Source organism: Saccopteryx leptura, chromosome 4 (genome assembly GCF_036850995.1).
Source record: "Saccopteryx leptura isolate mSacLep1 chromosome 4, mSacLep1_pri_phased_curated, whole genome shotgun sequence".
NCBI classification, from domain to species: domain Eukaryota; kingdom Metazoa; phylum Chordata; class Mammalia; order Chiroptera; family Emballonuridae; genus Saccopteryx; species Saccopteryx leptura.
Window position 1 is genome coordinate 45,198,964 of NC_089506.1, and position 15,638 is coordinate 45,214,601.

The 15,638-nt window shown below is 32.2% G+C and overlaps 1 non-coding gene across 1 annotated transcript; it reads left to right on the top strand.

Annotated features, from left to right (window-relative positions):
• The first annotated feature begins 14,858 nt into the window (after positions 1-14,858).
• Positions 14,859-15,070, top strand: LOC136404560 (small nucleolar RNA U3). Its single transcript, XR_010751303.1, has one exon. It is a non-coding gene; the product is annotated as a small nucleolar RNA U3 (small nucleolar RNA).
• Positions 15,071-15,638: the final 568 nt, after the last annotated feature.

Sequence of the window (15,638 nt, forward strand, 5' to 3'; positions counted from 1 at the left end):
ACGTTTCAGGTTCCTTCTCTAATGTATAACTCGGACTTTTGATCTTCACCTCTTTAAAAGTCTTTGTTCACTTCCATCATGTGTAACATAGAACTCAAGTAACTGGTGGCAATTTTCCATCTTCTTTAGCCTTATTTCAGGTCACTACTCACATATAATGTATGTTCAAGGAATAACAGACTGCATATTTTATTTAAATACTCAGAGCTGTTTCATAATGCAAGAAACTTTAACTCATAGTAATTGCTTTCTGTATGTGCCTTGACCAGGAAAGCCCAGGGATTTGAACCGGTGACCTCAGTGTTCCAGGTTGACACTTTATCCACCCCACCACCACAGGCCAGGCAAAAAGTTTTAAATCTTATAAATGTATTAGATTTACTCTTTAAATATTTCAAATTAACAAATAAAAATAATAAAATAGATTTATATTTATTTATTATATGCACATATATTTAGTATATAACTTACATATTAGAAATAGATTTATAAATACATAGCAAACATAAATGTAACATGCACAAAATATTTGTATATTTTGTATTACTTAATTGGAATTTTTAAGTAAAAATAAATATTTTTGACAAATATCCATATTTTGTAAAGAGAATTTCATCATAAGATTGCTAAAATAGGAATCTTAGACCTCATACAAATATAAAAGAATGTGCATATTCCAATGACTGTGAGTTATATTTAAAATAATATTTAACCATGAAGAATATATCTATTCTAAGTTTGGGATTATTTATAGTCTTTATTTTTAAGTTATATCCTAAATTTCTTCTTTAACATAATATAAACTATTTTTAACTGATAGGTAAAGAATAATTATTTCAAAATTCCACTTATTGACATAACATACTAAACAACTTATATTTCTGAAAAATATATAATCTTTATTGTAAAAGTATTTAGATTCTCTAATTCCTTTCTTAGGGCTGCTATATGTGAAACCATGTGCTGAACAGACCATGATGTTGATGAAGTGTGAGTGATGCCACCATCTGCAGCTGTGGAAACACTCACTCTGTGGGGCCTGAACTTGGGCCCTAACACGAGAAAGGCTTTGAGGTCATCTTTAGAATATTACTTATTTTTCTGATTTCAAGGTTAAATATAATATAATGAAAGTTTGGGATACGGCACAGTTTTTTTTTTTAAGATTTTGAAATAATTTTAAGTTGTGTTTAGTGGAAATGTTTTCTAAACTTCTCTTAAAACTCTCTTAAATTGCTGTGTATATAAGCAATTAATATGAAATTCAATGTAAAACCTTCTCTAGAGATAGATTGAAAGTAAAAAATAATTCACAAGTGATATCATTGACATTTCATAATACCTGCTCTTTCACATTTTATAGGTGATGTATAATATAAAAATAGTAATAATAATAATTCAACTTTATTTAATTTTTTATGTTGAAGAACTCTAACAGGTCATTACATAGATTGCTAAAATTCACTGGCATCAATGAATTGAGTTAATAAGTTAGAATAACATCACTTTTCTCATTTAAAATTTGAAACATCTTAAATAAGGCAAAATAAATACAGATTACATGCATCCCTGACAAATGTTTTAGTTTCACAATACATGTTTGTCCTCTAATAGTACTCCTTTAGTCTTACTAATATGTATCAATATTAAGTTTTCACTTTAAAGATAAAACTGTTTTGAGATAAAATAAATATATGCCCAAACTGTATATACACTGGGGTAATATGTTCTTCAACATCTCTTAAAAGTGGAGAAGAAAAATAATTTATAGAATAACTTCTATTTACCAAATAACATTGCATTTAACAGGAATGTAAGGAAACTTGATTGATAAAAATAAAATTTAGTTAACTTAGACACATCATTTCTTCACATAAAAAAAGCTTGTATTTGTGTAACTACAATGGACTGGTAATGTACAGATTATTAGATGTCATTATTGCCCTTGAGTTATGATCGAATGTACTTTGAGTTCAATATAAAACTGAAATCATCGTAAACCAGTTTATAGAATATACTGCTTGAGGTCATCAGTGTAATATCTAATTTTATAAAGGAAGGAAGGAATTTGGGAGTGTTTGTATTCTTTGTTATTTTTTTTATTTGTTTCTCAACATGCAAATACAATTAATGAGATTTCTGACTCTTTTTTAAATACACAAGCTGTATTTGGACTTTATTACAGCTATATCATTATTATTATTACTATATGTAATAGAAACTAGAAAAACTGAGGAAAAATATTAAAATATAATTGGCAAGCTCTGTATTACATTTAAGATATGTACACCTGGATTATGAGAAATCTAGAGACTTCTTCCATTATAAATGGAGTTATAAACTGCAATGACAGAAATCCTGAATCAATAAATACTAATGAACCTTTAATTGTTTTAATAATGCCTATGACTAAACTAAATTGCAAAACATAAAGAAAATTAAACTACTGCTTAAGAAACTACTGCTTATAAAATGCACAGAATGGAAAAAAATAAAGTAGAAATGTGTTTTTGCTTTGAGTCCTATAACAAAATACTTTTTAGCATTTAGTATAGTGTATAGTGGAGATTACTCAAAATGATCAATGAGAATTTAAAAGAAAATAAGTAGCATCTTAAAATTTGTATAAAATATTTAAAGTTCACATGAATATGCCCTTAATTATATAATACTTCCTGTAATTACAGCTGCTGATCTGTTCTAAAAATCCAGTATTTAGAGTAAAATGTTGAAATCCTCTAGACAGAAAGTGAGGTTGTACCACATGTTTTAGTTTATCCTTAGTAAGAGTTCAGTTAAGCTTCTTACTTTAAAATGTGCCATATGATTTCATTCACATGTGGAATATAATGAAGAAAGTAAACAAGTAATACAGAGACAGACTCATAGATAGAGAGCAGGCTGACAACTGTCAGGAGCCATGGGTTGGGAGGGAAGATTGAGCAAAAAAGAAAAAAACACTCGTGCACATGGACAGCAGTGTGGTGATTACAAAAGGGAAGGTGATAGGGAAGGTAGAGGAAGGTATAGCGGGATAAATGGTGATGCACAGAGACTTGACTTGGTGTGGTAAACACACAATACAGTGTACAAAAGATGTGTTTTTGAATTGTGCAACTGAAAACTGAATAACCTCAATAAAAAGGAAAAAGAGAAAGAAAGAACAAAAAGAAAGAACAAAAAGAAAGAAAGAAAGAAAGAAAGAAAGAAAGAAAGAAAGAAAGAAAGAAAGAAAGAAAGAAAGAAAGAAAGGAAAGAAAGAAAGAAAGAAAGAAAGAAAGAAAGAAAGAAAGAAAGAAAGAAAGAAAGAAAGAAAGAAAGAAAAGAAAGAAAGAAAAATTTGATTGCAAGAGATTGCTTCAGAACTTATATGTATCACTAGGCAATATTAGTTTTAGTTGTAGTCTCACTTTTAAAATGTATAAAATAATAGTTAATCATGGAAATAAAATAATATTATTTAAGCCACTTGTGATTAATCATATATTATTTAAATATTTGCATATGTGTGTCAAGGGTTAGGTTTAGTGGAAATTATTTTGTTTTCTTTATCATTAATTCTTCTAACTAATAGATGTGTTAAAGTGTGCAGTTTATTGTTAGCAAAATTTAATAATACTCAATTTTTACTTTAATAAAAAAATTCCAGCCTAATTTCTTGATTAACTGAAAGTAAAAATCCTGTCCTTTCCTCATACTAAGATTGCAAGAATAAGCCAATTTAAGGGGTGTGAAAGAGTTCCATAAGCAATAAGGTACTATGACAAGATGATATTAGCATTATTTAGGCTTGCCTCTGTGAACACTACTAGTTCCCTGCAAACAGAAATCTTGGTTATCTTCAATGACTGACTTGATTAAGCAAATCAATCAAATATATATTGAAAGCTTATTAAATTTGAGACTCAGTATGTAGTGTTTTGGGTGATATAAAGATGAATAATGGGTATTTCCAGCACTTAAGGGGTGTTTAATTTAGTGAAAGGCACTTTGGCTGCAACAAGCAATTCACAAGTCAATCTTATTTCTCATGATTTCACTCCAAAATAATCAATACTCTTTGTCGAGAGACACAGTAACCTTGATCTGCTTACTTGGAGCAGAAGTCCTTAAAGATATAAATTGCTAGGAACACTTAAATGGTAATTTTGACAAATTGCTGGGGGCTGAGTGTGAACTAGTCTGACAGTAAGAAAATCTTGGGGTCACAGCCTTTCTTTACCTGAAGAACTCACCCGTTTTTCCAGAAAGATTCCTTCTGAATCTGCCAAGGGAAAGACAGTATCTATGTTGTAAAACCATAACAAAGGCTTACCCTACATGGTATAAAACTTCACCTAAGCACAATTTTGAAATTTTACCTCAGCTAGACGGTAAATTTTCTCTACTTCTGCCACCTCCAGCCTTCTTCTATCAAGTAAGAGGGATATTAAGAAATAAAACACACAGTCAAGAAGGAGCAAGGTTTTATAGGAAAAAAAAAGGGAATGCCACAGCTAATTACAGGATAAGCGGAAAATGTTATACCACTGGAAGAGAAACAAACATTTGTAAAAGCCAGAATCTTAAGATATAAGCAAACTAAAAGACCAAGACTTAATCAGAAGATTTTAAAATGTTTCCTGTCTATCACACCCAATAAGGCTGTAGTCCATGATGGCGAACCTTTTTATAATATAAAAACCGACCACTTTTGCAGTGCTGGTCAACCTGGTCCCTCCAGCCCACTAGCGGGCGATTCAGCTTTTATGGTGGGCGGTAGCGGAGCAACCAAACGGCACTGCGATTGGCCCACCATGAAAGCTGGACCAGTTTGAACAGCACTGAAAAAGTGGGTGGTTTTTATAAAAAGGTTCGCCATCACGGCTCTAGATTAATAGTGGATTACAGGTGAAAGAGCTGTAACATACATACTCTCTCTGATAATCAGTACGCAGAAAGCCTCAGATCCTAGAGAACAGGCATAAACAAAGATCGTATTAGAATTTGAAACAACTGGTATTGAACAACAGAAAACAATGGACACAGCCCAACTTCTAGCCACATTAACATGAATCCTCAGGAAAAATGCCTATTTTCTTCAGTATTTATTATCACAAACAACAGGGCTGACTTTCCACAGAAAATTTCAAGACATGCTAAAAGATGTAAATACAAATGTTTATATATACTTATATACCTACCAATCTGAAAAAGACAAAGTAACAATCAAAATGCAATTTAGATATGTCTCAGATGTTGAAAGTATTGGATAAAGAATTTAAAATTATGATGATTAATGTATTAAGTATTCTAATAAAAATGGTAGACAACATGATAAATGGGTAATATAAGCAGAGAAAAAGAAATTCTTGGGACAGAAAAGGAAACGCTAAAGATAAGAAACACAGTAATGAAACAAAGAATTTTTTTGAATCATCAGTACTCACAGCATAGCTGAAGAAAGAACCAGAAACTTTCAAAATAAGCCAATAAAAACTTCCCATATTAAAATAAATTTATAATTAATATGTAATTAGAATACTAGAAGAAAAAAAGATAATGGAGTGAAGAAATACTGAGATTTATAATGGCCAAGAACCTTTCAAATGCAATGACTAACATCAAATTTAAGATCCAGAAATTATAGAGAATACCAAATAGGAATAATACCAAAATCTATACCTAGGTATATCATATTCATACTACAGAAACTCAAAGACAAAGAGATTTTAAAGAAAATAGAGAGAAAATATAATAATTACCTGTAGAGGAACAATAATAATAAATACAATGGGTTTCTCCTTAGAAGCCAGCCAAGTAAGCAAAAATGAGTAAAGAAAAATATTCACAGTACTAAAAAGAAGAATAAAAACCCATCAATTTAGAATTCTATATCTAGTGAAAGTATCCTTCAAAAGAGAAGAAGAACAAAGACTTTCTCAAACGAAAATTGAGAGAATTCATTGTTAGAGGAGACCTGCTCTGCAAGAAATGTTCAAGGAAGTTTCTTCAGGTTGAAGAAAATATTATAGATTAGAAACTTGCATCTGCAAAAAAAAAACCAAAACCAAAAACAGAAGAGTTTAGGATAAGAATTGAATGAAGTTAAAATAAAATTTTTACTTTTCTCTTTGAAATGGACTTAAAAATAACTCCTTCTACAACGCAAATATAATGACAATGTATCTGTTATAGCTGGTGAATAAGGGAATGAATAATACCAATGTAATAAAGAACTGAGTTATACTATCATAAAGTACATGTACTATAGATGAAGCAGAATAATTTTATTTAAAGCAGACTCAGATTATTTAAAAATGTATGTGTAGCCCTAGCTAGTTGGCTCAGTGGTAGAGCATCGGCCCAGTGTGTGAAAATCCTAGGTTTGAATCCCAGTCAGAGCACACAAGAGAAGCGACCATCTGCTTTTCCACCTCTCTCCGCTTCTCTCTCTATATATATCTATCACTCTCTCTCTCCTCTCTCTCCCCCCTCCAAAAGCCAGGACTTGAATGGTTCAAGTGAGGTGGCCCCAGCTGCTAAGGATGGCTATGCCTCAATTGCTAAAAATAACTCATTTGCTGAGCAACAGAGCAGCAGTCCCAGATGGGCAGAGCATGGCCCAGTAGGGGGCTTGAAGTGTGGATCCCAGTAGGAGCGCCTATGGAAGTCTGTCTATCTCCCAGCCTTTCACTTAAATTTTTTTTAAAAAGTATGTTGTAAACTTCAGAGATACCGCTAAATATGTTTTTATTTTTATTTTTATTATTATTTTTTACAAAGACAGAGAGAGAGTCAGGAGAGGGTTAGATAGGGATAGACAGATAGGAATGAAGAGAGATGAGGAGCATCAATCATTAGTTTTTCGTTCCACAGTGCGACACCTTAGTTGTTCATTGATTGCTTTCTCATATGTGCCTTGACCGCAGGCCTTCAGCAGACCAAGTAACCCCTTGCTTGAGCCAGTGACCTTGGGTCCAAGCTGGTGGGCTTTGCTCAAACCAGATGAGCCCGCGCTCAAGCTGGCAACTTTGGGGATTCAAACCCAGGTCCTCCACGACCCAGTCCGACGCTCTATCCACTGCACAACTGGCTGGTCAGGCTAAATATGTTTTTAAAAGAGAGTGAATGATCTGATAAAAAAAGGAGATTGGACAAAATTATATAACATAGATAATTAAAACCAGAAATACAGAGAAACAGGAGAAAACAAAATAAACAATGAGCAAATGCATTACATTAAAAAAAATCATACATGTCCGTCACTGACTGGCTTATTTAACTTAGCATAATACTCTCCAGGTCTATCCATGCCATCACAAATGATAACATTTCCTTCTTTTCTTACAGCTGAGTAGTATTTCATTGGGTAAATGTACCCCAGCTTTTTTATCCACTCATCTGTTAATGGGTACTTGGGCTGCTTCTAAATCTTAGCTATTGGGAATAACACTGCAATGAACATAAGGGTGCATATATTCTTTCAAATTAGTGTTTCTGGTTTCTTTGGATATATTCCCAGAAGAGGAATTAACTGGGTCTGATTTCACTTATATATGAAATATAATGAACATAATAATCTAACAAACAAAATAAAAACAGACACCCAAATACAGAGAACAAAATGACAGCTGTCAGAGGGGAAGGGACTTGGGAGCTGGGTGCAAAAAGGGAAAAGATTAAGCAAAGAAAAAAAAGTCATAGTTACAGACAGTCTGGTAATTACAAGAGAGAAAGGAGCTTTGGGAGGTAGAAGAGGGAAAAGGGGAAATAAACTGTGATGAAAGGAGACTTGACTTGGGGTAGTGAAGATAGTGTAATGTACAGATGTTGTTTTATAGAATTATACACCTGAAACCAGTATAATTTTATTAACCAATGTCACCCCAATAAATCCAATTTAAAAAATTAAAAATAAAGATAATTATAAAGTTGGTTGACATTAATAAAAGAACTGATATGTCTGTATCAATAATCACAATAAATAAATTGTCTACATACAAGAGTTAAAAAAAAGAAATTGTCAGAGAGAAGGAAAAGCAAAACCAGTTTTAAAGACAATCTCACGGCATCTACTTTTACTTCTTGTCCACTGCAGTAACTTGAAGAACACTAGTTCTTGGATTTGTCTCTACAATAAATCACAACTGTCAAAGTCTTTTTTTCTAACATAATGAACAACTAAGAATATTGTGTTGTAATTTAGCCTATTGCATCTGCAAAGATGATATGCATTCTCTGTACTATTCAAGTCATTTAATAAAATTGATGAATTTTAACAAATTCAAAAGATTGTTCTTTTTCAATGTTTTCTTTTTTGTGAGCAGGCATTCTGTATTACAAATAAACCAAAGTAATTTTGTCCAGTGTTCTTCAACTGCCATTCCGTAGACTAGTGCTGGTTGGCTAAAAATTTCTTGTTGATCCATAAAAAATTAACCACCCTGTTGTAGATTATAGACCCAATGATCTTAGTGAAATTTACTTATGCTCAGGGTGATTATTTCAGGACTGCTTTAGCGGTCCCTGAAATAATTCTCCTATTTACACCAGTCCCCAAGTGTAAAAAGGTTGAAACCAATGATCTAGTCAATATTTTTCTTTTTGGTGAAAAGTATAGTAAGAAACATTCAATCAAATAACTTACTGAAATCTAAGCAAACTGGCCCTGGCCAGTGCTTCAGCAGTAGAGAATTGGCCTGGCATTAGCAAGTCCTGGGTTGGATTCCTTGTCAGGGCACACAGGAGAAGCAACCATCTGCTTCTCCACCCTTCCCCCCACCCCTCTCTTTCTCTCCCACAGCAATGGCTTGATTCGAGTGAATTGGCCCCTGGTGTTAAGGATGGCTCCATGGCCTCGCCTCAGGTCTTGAAATAGTTCAGTTGTTGAGCACAGGAGCAGCGGCCAAGGTGGGCAGAGCATTGCCCTGTACGGGGCTTGCTGGGTGGATCTCGGTCAGGGGCACATGCAGGAGTCTGTCCACCTTCCCATCTTTAAGTAAAAAAGAGGAAAAAAAGATAAGAATAAAAGAAATCTAAGCAAATTGTGCTACTGCTGCTGCCCATCTCCTGATACACCATTCTAGTAATTTTGGAATGCTGTCAAAAGGCTGTTAAATTATATTTAGTTAAAGAGTATTGTCTTTTGGTCCCTTTATCCCTTTGGGTCCTCTTGTTTAAGCCTTAACGCTAGCCCTAACATAAACATCATTCGAGAGAGGCTGAATTCTGTAACTCACATTTAGTAGTGTGGTCTATCTTTCTAATTTGTGCCCTATCCTAAAATTCTTGGCATACCCATCTCAATTACTTCATTTTCTACTCCATTTGAAATTTGTTTAATAACTCTTGTTATTTGAGCATATTCATTATGTGCATGAGATTTCTCTTCCAATAACTGCCATAATTTAGGTGGTACACTGGTTGGAGTTGGTCACCACATGAAGGTGATTTCCTACACAATGGGAAAAACTCATATCTTAGTAATTTACTCAAATGACTAAATTCTGAGAAAGAAGACAACTACTTTGCAGGTTAGGTCTATATTTCATTCTATAATACAGTATCTTATTTATCTAAAGGGAAAGTAAAAATTAATAAGGAATCATTACAGTATGATTATGGTAAAGCGTATCATAAAAACAATTTTTACATTTAATCATTATATTATTATGCTGCATTGATAGTCATGTTCAGTTTTTGTTTGTGTTTTTTTGATACTCAAGTTCAGTTTTTATAAAGTTTGGAGAGACAAGTAGAATTTTAAATTATTCAGCCAAAAAATAAGCTTTCTAAATAAGAAAATATTATTCTAATTGGACATGTGCATCTTTCTATGTCTGCCATATTTCTGCTTTACATATTTACTTATTTTATCCAAAAAATTATACATAATGAATTAGCTTTTTGTAGATATTGACATAGATAAAATGTGTTCCTTAATTACAATACTGACAACATATATTTATTGCAAATATCCTGAGTCAATATGAATTTTTTTTTCATTTTTCCGAAGCTGGAAACAGGGATGCAGTCAGACAGACTCCCACATGCACCCAACTGGGATCCCCCCCCCAGCATGCCCACCAGGGGGCAATGCTCTGCCCCTCTGGGGCATTGCTCTGTTGCATCCACAGCCATCCTAGCGCCTGAGGCAGAGGCCACAGAGCCATCCTCAGTACCCGGGCCATCTTTGCTCCAATGGAGTCTCGGCTGTGGGAGGGGAAGAGAGAGACAGAGAGGAAGGAGAGGGGGAGGGGTGGAGAAGCAGATGGGCGCTTCTCCTGTGTGCCCTGGCCAGGAATCGAACCCCGGACTCCTGCACGCCGGGCCAACGATCTACCACTGAGCCAACTGGCCAGGGCCTAATATGAATTTTGAAAATTTAATAAAAACATATTTAACTAGTATGATTATCATAACAGCAAGTATTAATTAAGACAATGAACCCATAAGCTAAGGAATTTACATATATTGCAATAAACATTCATTTAGGTGGAAATAATATTGAAACAGTCATATATAATGAGATCAGCCATTCCTGCAGCATTTTCTTACTTAATGAAATTATCTAGAGTTAGAAAAATTTTATAATGTACTTAGAACACTCATAAGAGAAAAACAACGAAACAAGTTTTTAAAAGCATGGATAACAAAATTATTAATATTAATGTTAAAAGAGTAGGTAATTCACATGAAATCACTTGTAAAACAGAAGATATCAGAAATACTGAACAATGAAACTCCTTATCTTTATTATTATAGAAACATCTTATTTATTAAAAAGAGAAAACAAGAAAGTAAATGTCTCTGAAAACTGAAACTCTTGTCCTTGTATATTTTTGGAAAGGGAAAATAATATTTATTTTATATATTTCATAATTTAAAATAGAAATTAGAGAAATTTTATATTGTCAATTATTCAAATTATAATAAATAAATAAGTAATCATTTTTGGTAGAAATGCATTTGTCTTGAGAGACTAGAGCTAAGTAGAAGTTAAATATATATAGTTTTTAAACTACAAAAGTATTGAATTTTTTGATATAGCAACTTGGTTGACTTAAAAGTTCCTGGATATTAAATTTTAAAAATCTAAGAAATTGGGTATATATATATATATATATATATATATATATAGTTTGTTAAATAATGTGCTTGTAAATAGAACTGTGTGCCTTCTAAGTGAAAAATATTTCTCAGCTCATTTAAAAGAAAATTTAAAGGTATATTATAAAGAAGAAATAGCTAAACTTCAACCTCCTTAATAGATGGTGACTTTTAAAAAATATCAGATCTCAAACTAATTCTTAAACCAGGGATGGATTTGGGATTCTTTCTTTATCTCTAAAAAAATATGAATGCTGACAGCACAGATTAGCCAAGTTTATAATGATTTTCTTTCTCTATAATGTTATTTAAACTCAATTTTTATGCATTGCATTGATTCTGCGGTTACCACATGCAAACTCTTTTTTTATAGATATCATACGTGTCTCCACAAAGAGAATGATTTCAGGCCCTTATGCTGATTCTGTAGCATATTGATATTGGGCTACTTTTGTACTCAACCTAAAAACACTGCATTTGATGCCAATGATAAAATGAGACATTTTTAAAATGTCCCAGTGATAGCTCATGTATTTGTCTTTATACTTCTGCTTCTTTAGTAGAATAAGACTTCGCAGCCATTAACAATAGCTACAGTCAACAATAAGAACTTTTCATAACCTGTCACTAATAAAAAAAGGCACCATTACATTGTCAACATGAATATATTATAATTATATCTCTGTTCTCCTGTCACAATTTATTATTTAATAAAATATTTTTAGAAATAAATAGGTGTGGGATATAACTTTTCAAACAAACTGGAAAATATACCCCATGATGACTTGAAAATTAAAATTTCATAGTAAAGTAAAAATATATAGTAAAAGATTTCACTATGTTGCAAAATACTTACATAAACTAGTATTAGCTGCATCACATTGACATACTATATCTTAGTTATCATGTCAGAAATCCTCCCAGTCCAAATATCACCTGCACACAAATTTTTCTTAAATTTTCTTTTGAGGACATTTCTAAGTAAATTTGGATGTATGTATCTTATGAAGGGCACAAGATGTCCGTTGAGCGAACTGCTGATTCTATTTATTTTAAGTTGTGGTATATAAAAAACGGTGTGAGTAATGAAGATGCAAGTGGCACGTGAAATGTGTATGCCACTCTAAGGCCTCCTACTTGGTGCTTTTATCCCTGATTGCATGTGCAACATTCAATTTCTTCAGGAGAAATATGGACCTAATGGAAATCCTTGGACCGGATGGACAGCATCATCCATCTTAATAGATGAGTAATTCCACCTGCTCATTCCATCTCCATATTCTCAGAGCATCTCATAATAATTATGATAAAGTCTCAAGACTTTGTCTCAAAGCACATTAGAGAGAAGCAGGAGATGGCTCAATCAACAATTTGAATCTGAAGGGTTCCTTTTTCCATCTATTTGGGCAAAAGTAACCTTGCTGTGTCATCATGCTCATACAGTCCATCAGGGATTGAAGTTCTATTTCCTTGCTTCCTTAATATTTATGCTCTCATAAGTTTCCCATTTGAAAGAATGCCACACAAATAACAAACCTGTTATTGAATGACATTTTTTTTTCAACGATCTAAAAAAAACCCTACTTTTTTGCTTTGGGCTTTATTTAGAGATAAGATCTAGCAAATTCTATTTTTTTCTATATATATATATGTATAAAATATAAATGCAAATATTAAAAGCATGGATTCTTTCTTCTCATTACCTATTTATGAACACGTATAAGAATGAAAGCCAACTGCATAAAATATTGAACAAACATTACCTTAGGTATTTCCTATGTGATATCAAATAAATTTCTATAAATGTCTGGGGAAATATATCTGGGAAAAAACATAAAATGTATGCCCTTTCAAAAAGCTATGTGTAAAAGCTAGGTCACAAAAGGAGAATTGTACACTAGCATTATAAATATGGGGGAGGGAAATGCACAGTTCTGGGTGTCTGTCTCAGCCATAGGCTGTGTGAAGAAATGTTACTGGGAATATTTTTCAAAGGAGTTAGCCACTCATGTCCAGACTAAAATGCTTTGTAAAGGAATGAATGTGACCTTCACATTGATGAAAAGCAAAACAAGATAAAGACAGGAGAAGGGAGAAGATGGTAATGTATTTCATACAAAGAAATTAAAAGAGTTAAAGGAGAGGTTAGAGTCCTGGAGAGAAAGGACATTTCTGTGGTTAAGAAGGGAAAGGGAACATTCTGAAGGAAATGTTTATTGATTTGGATGATAATCATTGACTCCACCATGTACTTTGGTTTTCCAGATAACAGTTAAATTAATAATCAATAAAGAACATTACTGTAATGAAAATACCAAATGTACATTTTGACTTTGCTTTTTAAGATCAAATATGGCACTGTATCGTCAAATATAACTTATAGAAGGAAGCAACAATTATCACATAAAGATTTTTTATTTGAAAAGCTATTTTCTGCCTGCTTTTCCACACTCTTTCAGCACTTGGTTTCTAATGACAGTATAGAAATTTCTTGTATGCTCAGAAAGTGTGTGACTTTCTGTCCATCATCAATGTCTTTCTTACAGTTTCAAAAAATTTTAAACATATATATATATATATATATATATATATAATTATAAATAAAAAAGATCAAAATGACTTCCAAATTGCATATTGCTCATTTCTTTTCAGGGAAAACTTTGTATAAACCACGTAGGGGATTACTTTCTATTTCCCTCTACAGAAAGTATAGATCTCTTTTCCATGATCTTAAACATTCCTTTGTATATTTATATCCAGTATTGATTTTGTATTAAGTTTAGCATTACAAAAAGCTGTACTTTAATAATTCTTAATTAAAGAAAAATATGGGAGAAATTCCTTTTAATTACCTTTAAAAGGGGAAAATCTAATTTGGGGATTTTCAGTAAAATCTAAAGTACTGTAAAGAAAAAAATGAAGGGATTGGTAAAAAAAAACAAAAACACATTTATACATAACACATAAACACAGGAACAGTGTGGCAATAACCAGAGGGAAAATGGGGTAGGGATAGGTGGAGGTGGCCAAGAGGGCAGAAAGGGGGCAGAAAGAGACTGTGCTTGGGGCAGAGGGCACACGAGGGGGTATGCAGATGGTGTTATATTAAATTGTACACTCGAAACCTATATGATTTTGTAAAACAGTGTCATCCCCAATAATTCAGTTAAAAATTTAAAAATGAAAAGATAATTTATTTAATGAGAATTTTAGTGAAAACAAATCCCATAGCTTTTTGTTGTAAAATTAGATTTATTCAGAATAATTTTAGCTTTACTTCTGCCTTTTAGGGGCACCTCCAAATATTGGGTAATATGAATGAATAAACAAATAAAATTGAATATTTACAAGTAACTTATTAAGAATTTCTTCAGTGTAACCGTTATGATACATAACCTAGGAAAAATAAATTATGTTCTGCTCTAGCTTGAATTTAGAGAATTACCTATAAGATAATTTCTTCTCCAAATATATATATATATATATATATATATATATATATATATATATATATATTCTTTGTTTAAAAAACCCACACAACCCCTGAATTTGGGATGCTATCTAACTTTAAACCCTTTAATCTTAGTTTATTTTTAACATGAAATTAATGAGTACTCACACATATATTGTCACTTTAAATTATTTTTATTTATAAGCTCTTTTTGTTTAAAGTATCCCTAATACCACAAACAATAATTTTTTATTTTTTCCAAGATTCTATGATCATATTGAAATCACCAAGATTGTCAATAAAAATAAGTATTATTAAGACTATACTTTCAGGAATCATTCCTATAGTTTGTTACTAGAGAAGTTTCTCTGATCGTGTAGAGTACCTGAAAACATGAGGAGGAGTTGCAGTTGTCTCTCCTGAGCGTGAAGCCGGCTCTTGGTGTTGCTTGCACAACTGCCTTTTGCCATTGATGATCGTTCTTCTCTTCCTTTAGGAGAGTAAGAGGGAGAGAATGCAGTCTGAGTGGAAAGAAAAAAAAAGTATTACTTTTGTATATAATTGTCCAGAAAGTTTTTAAATGTCAAAACATTTTATGTTTTCTTATAAACATTTTAATTGTGTTAGTGCTACATAGTAGGCATAAACATGCCAACTTGCAGTCCAACTAGTGGTAAATTGGCTGACAGAATTTGTATAAGCACAAGATAATGTTTGACTTATGATTTACAATAAAGTTTTAAAATACAAAGTAAACATTGTGTGTACATAACAGGCAGCATATTTATAAAAAAATCATTATACATTTAGTCCTAACTTAAATTTAATAGTGTTCACCTAAAAATATTCATACATTTAATTTATTTCCAAAAAGTAAATTTTACTAGTTTGAGCTCTTAATGTCATTTATTTTAATTATAATTTATTAAATTATATTATTAAGTTGTTTGTCAATTACTTTTCAAAGACTTTTGAGTACAATTTGACTTACTTCCTCTCCACTATCAACCCATCTCCTGTACATAGGTTAAAACCTTGCTGTAGTTGACAGATCTCTTTACTGTTTCCTAAATATATCATTTTTGTCTCCATTGCT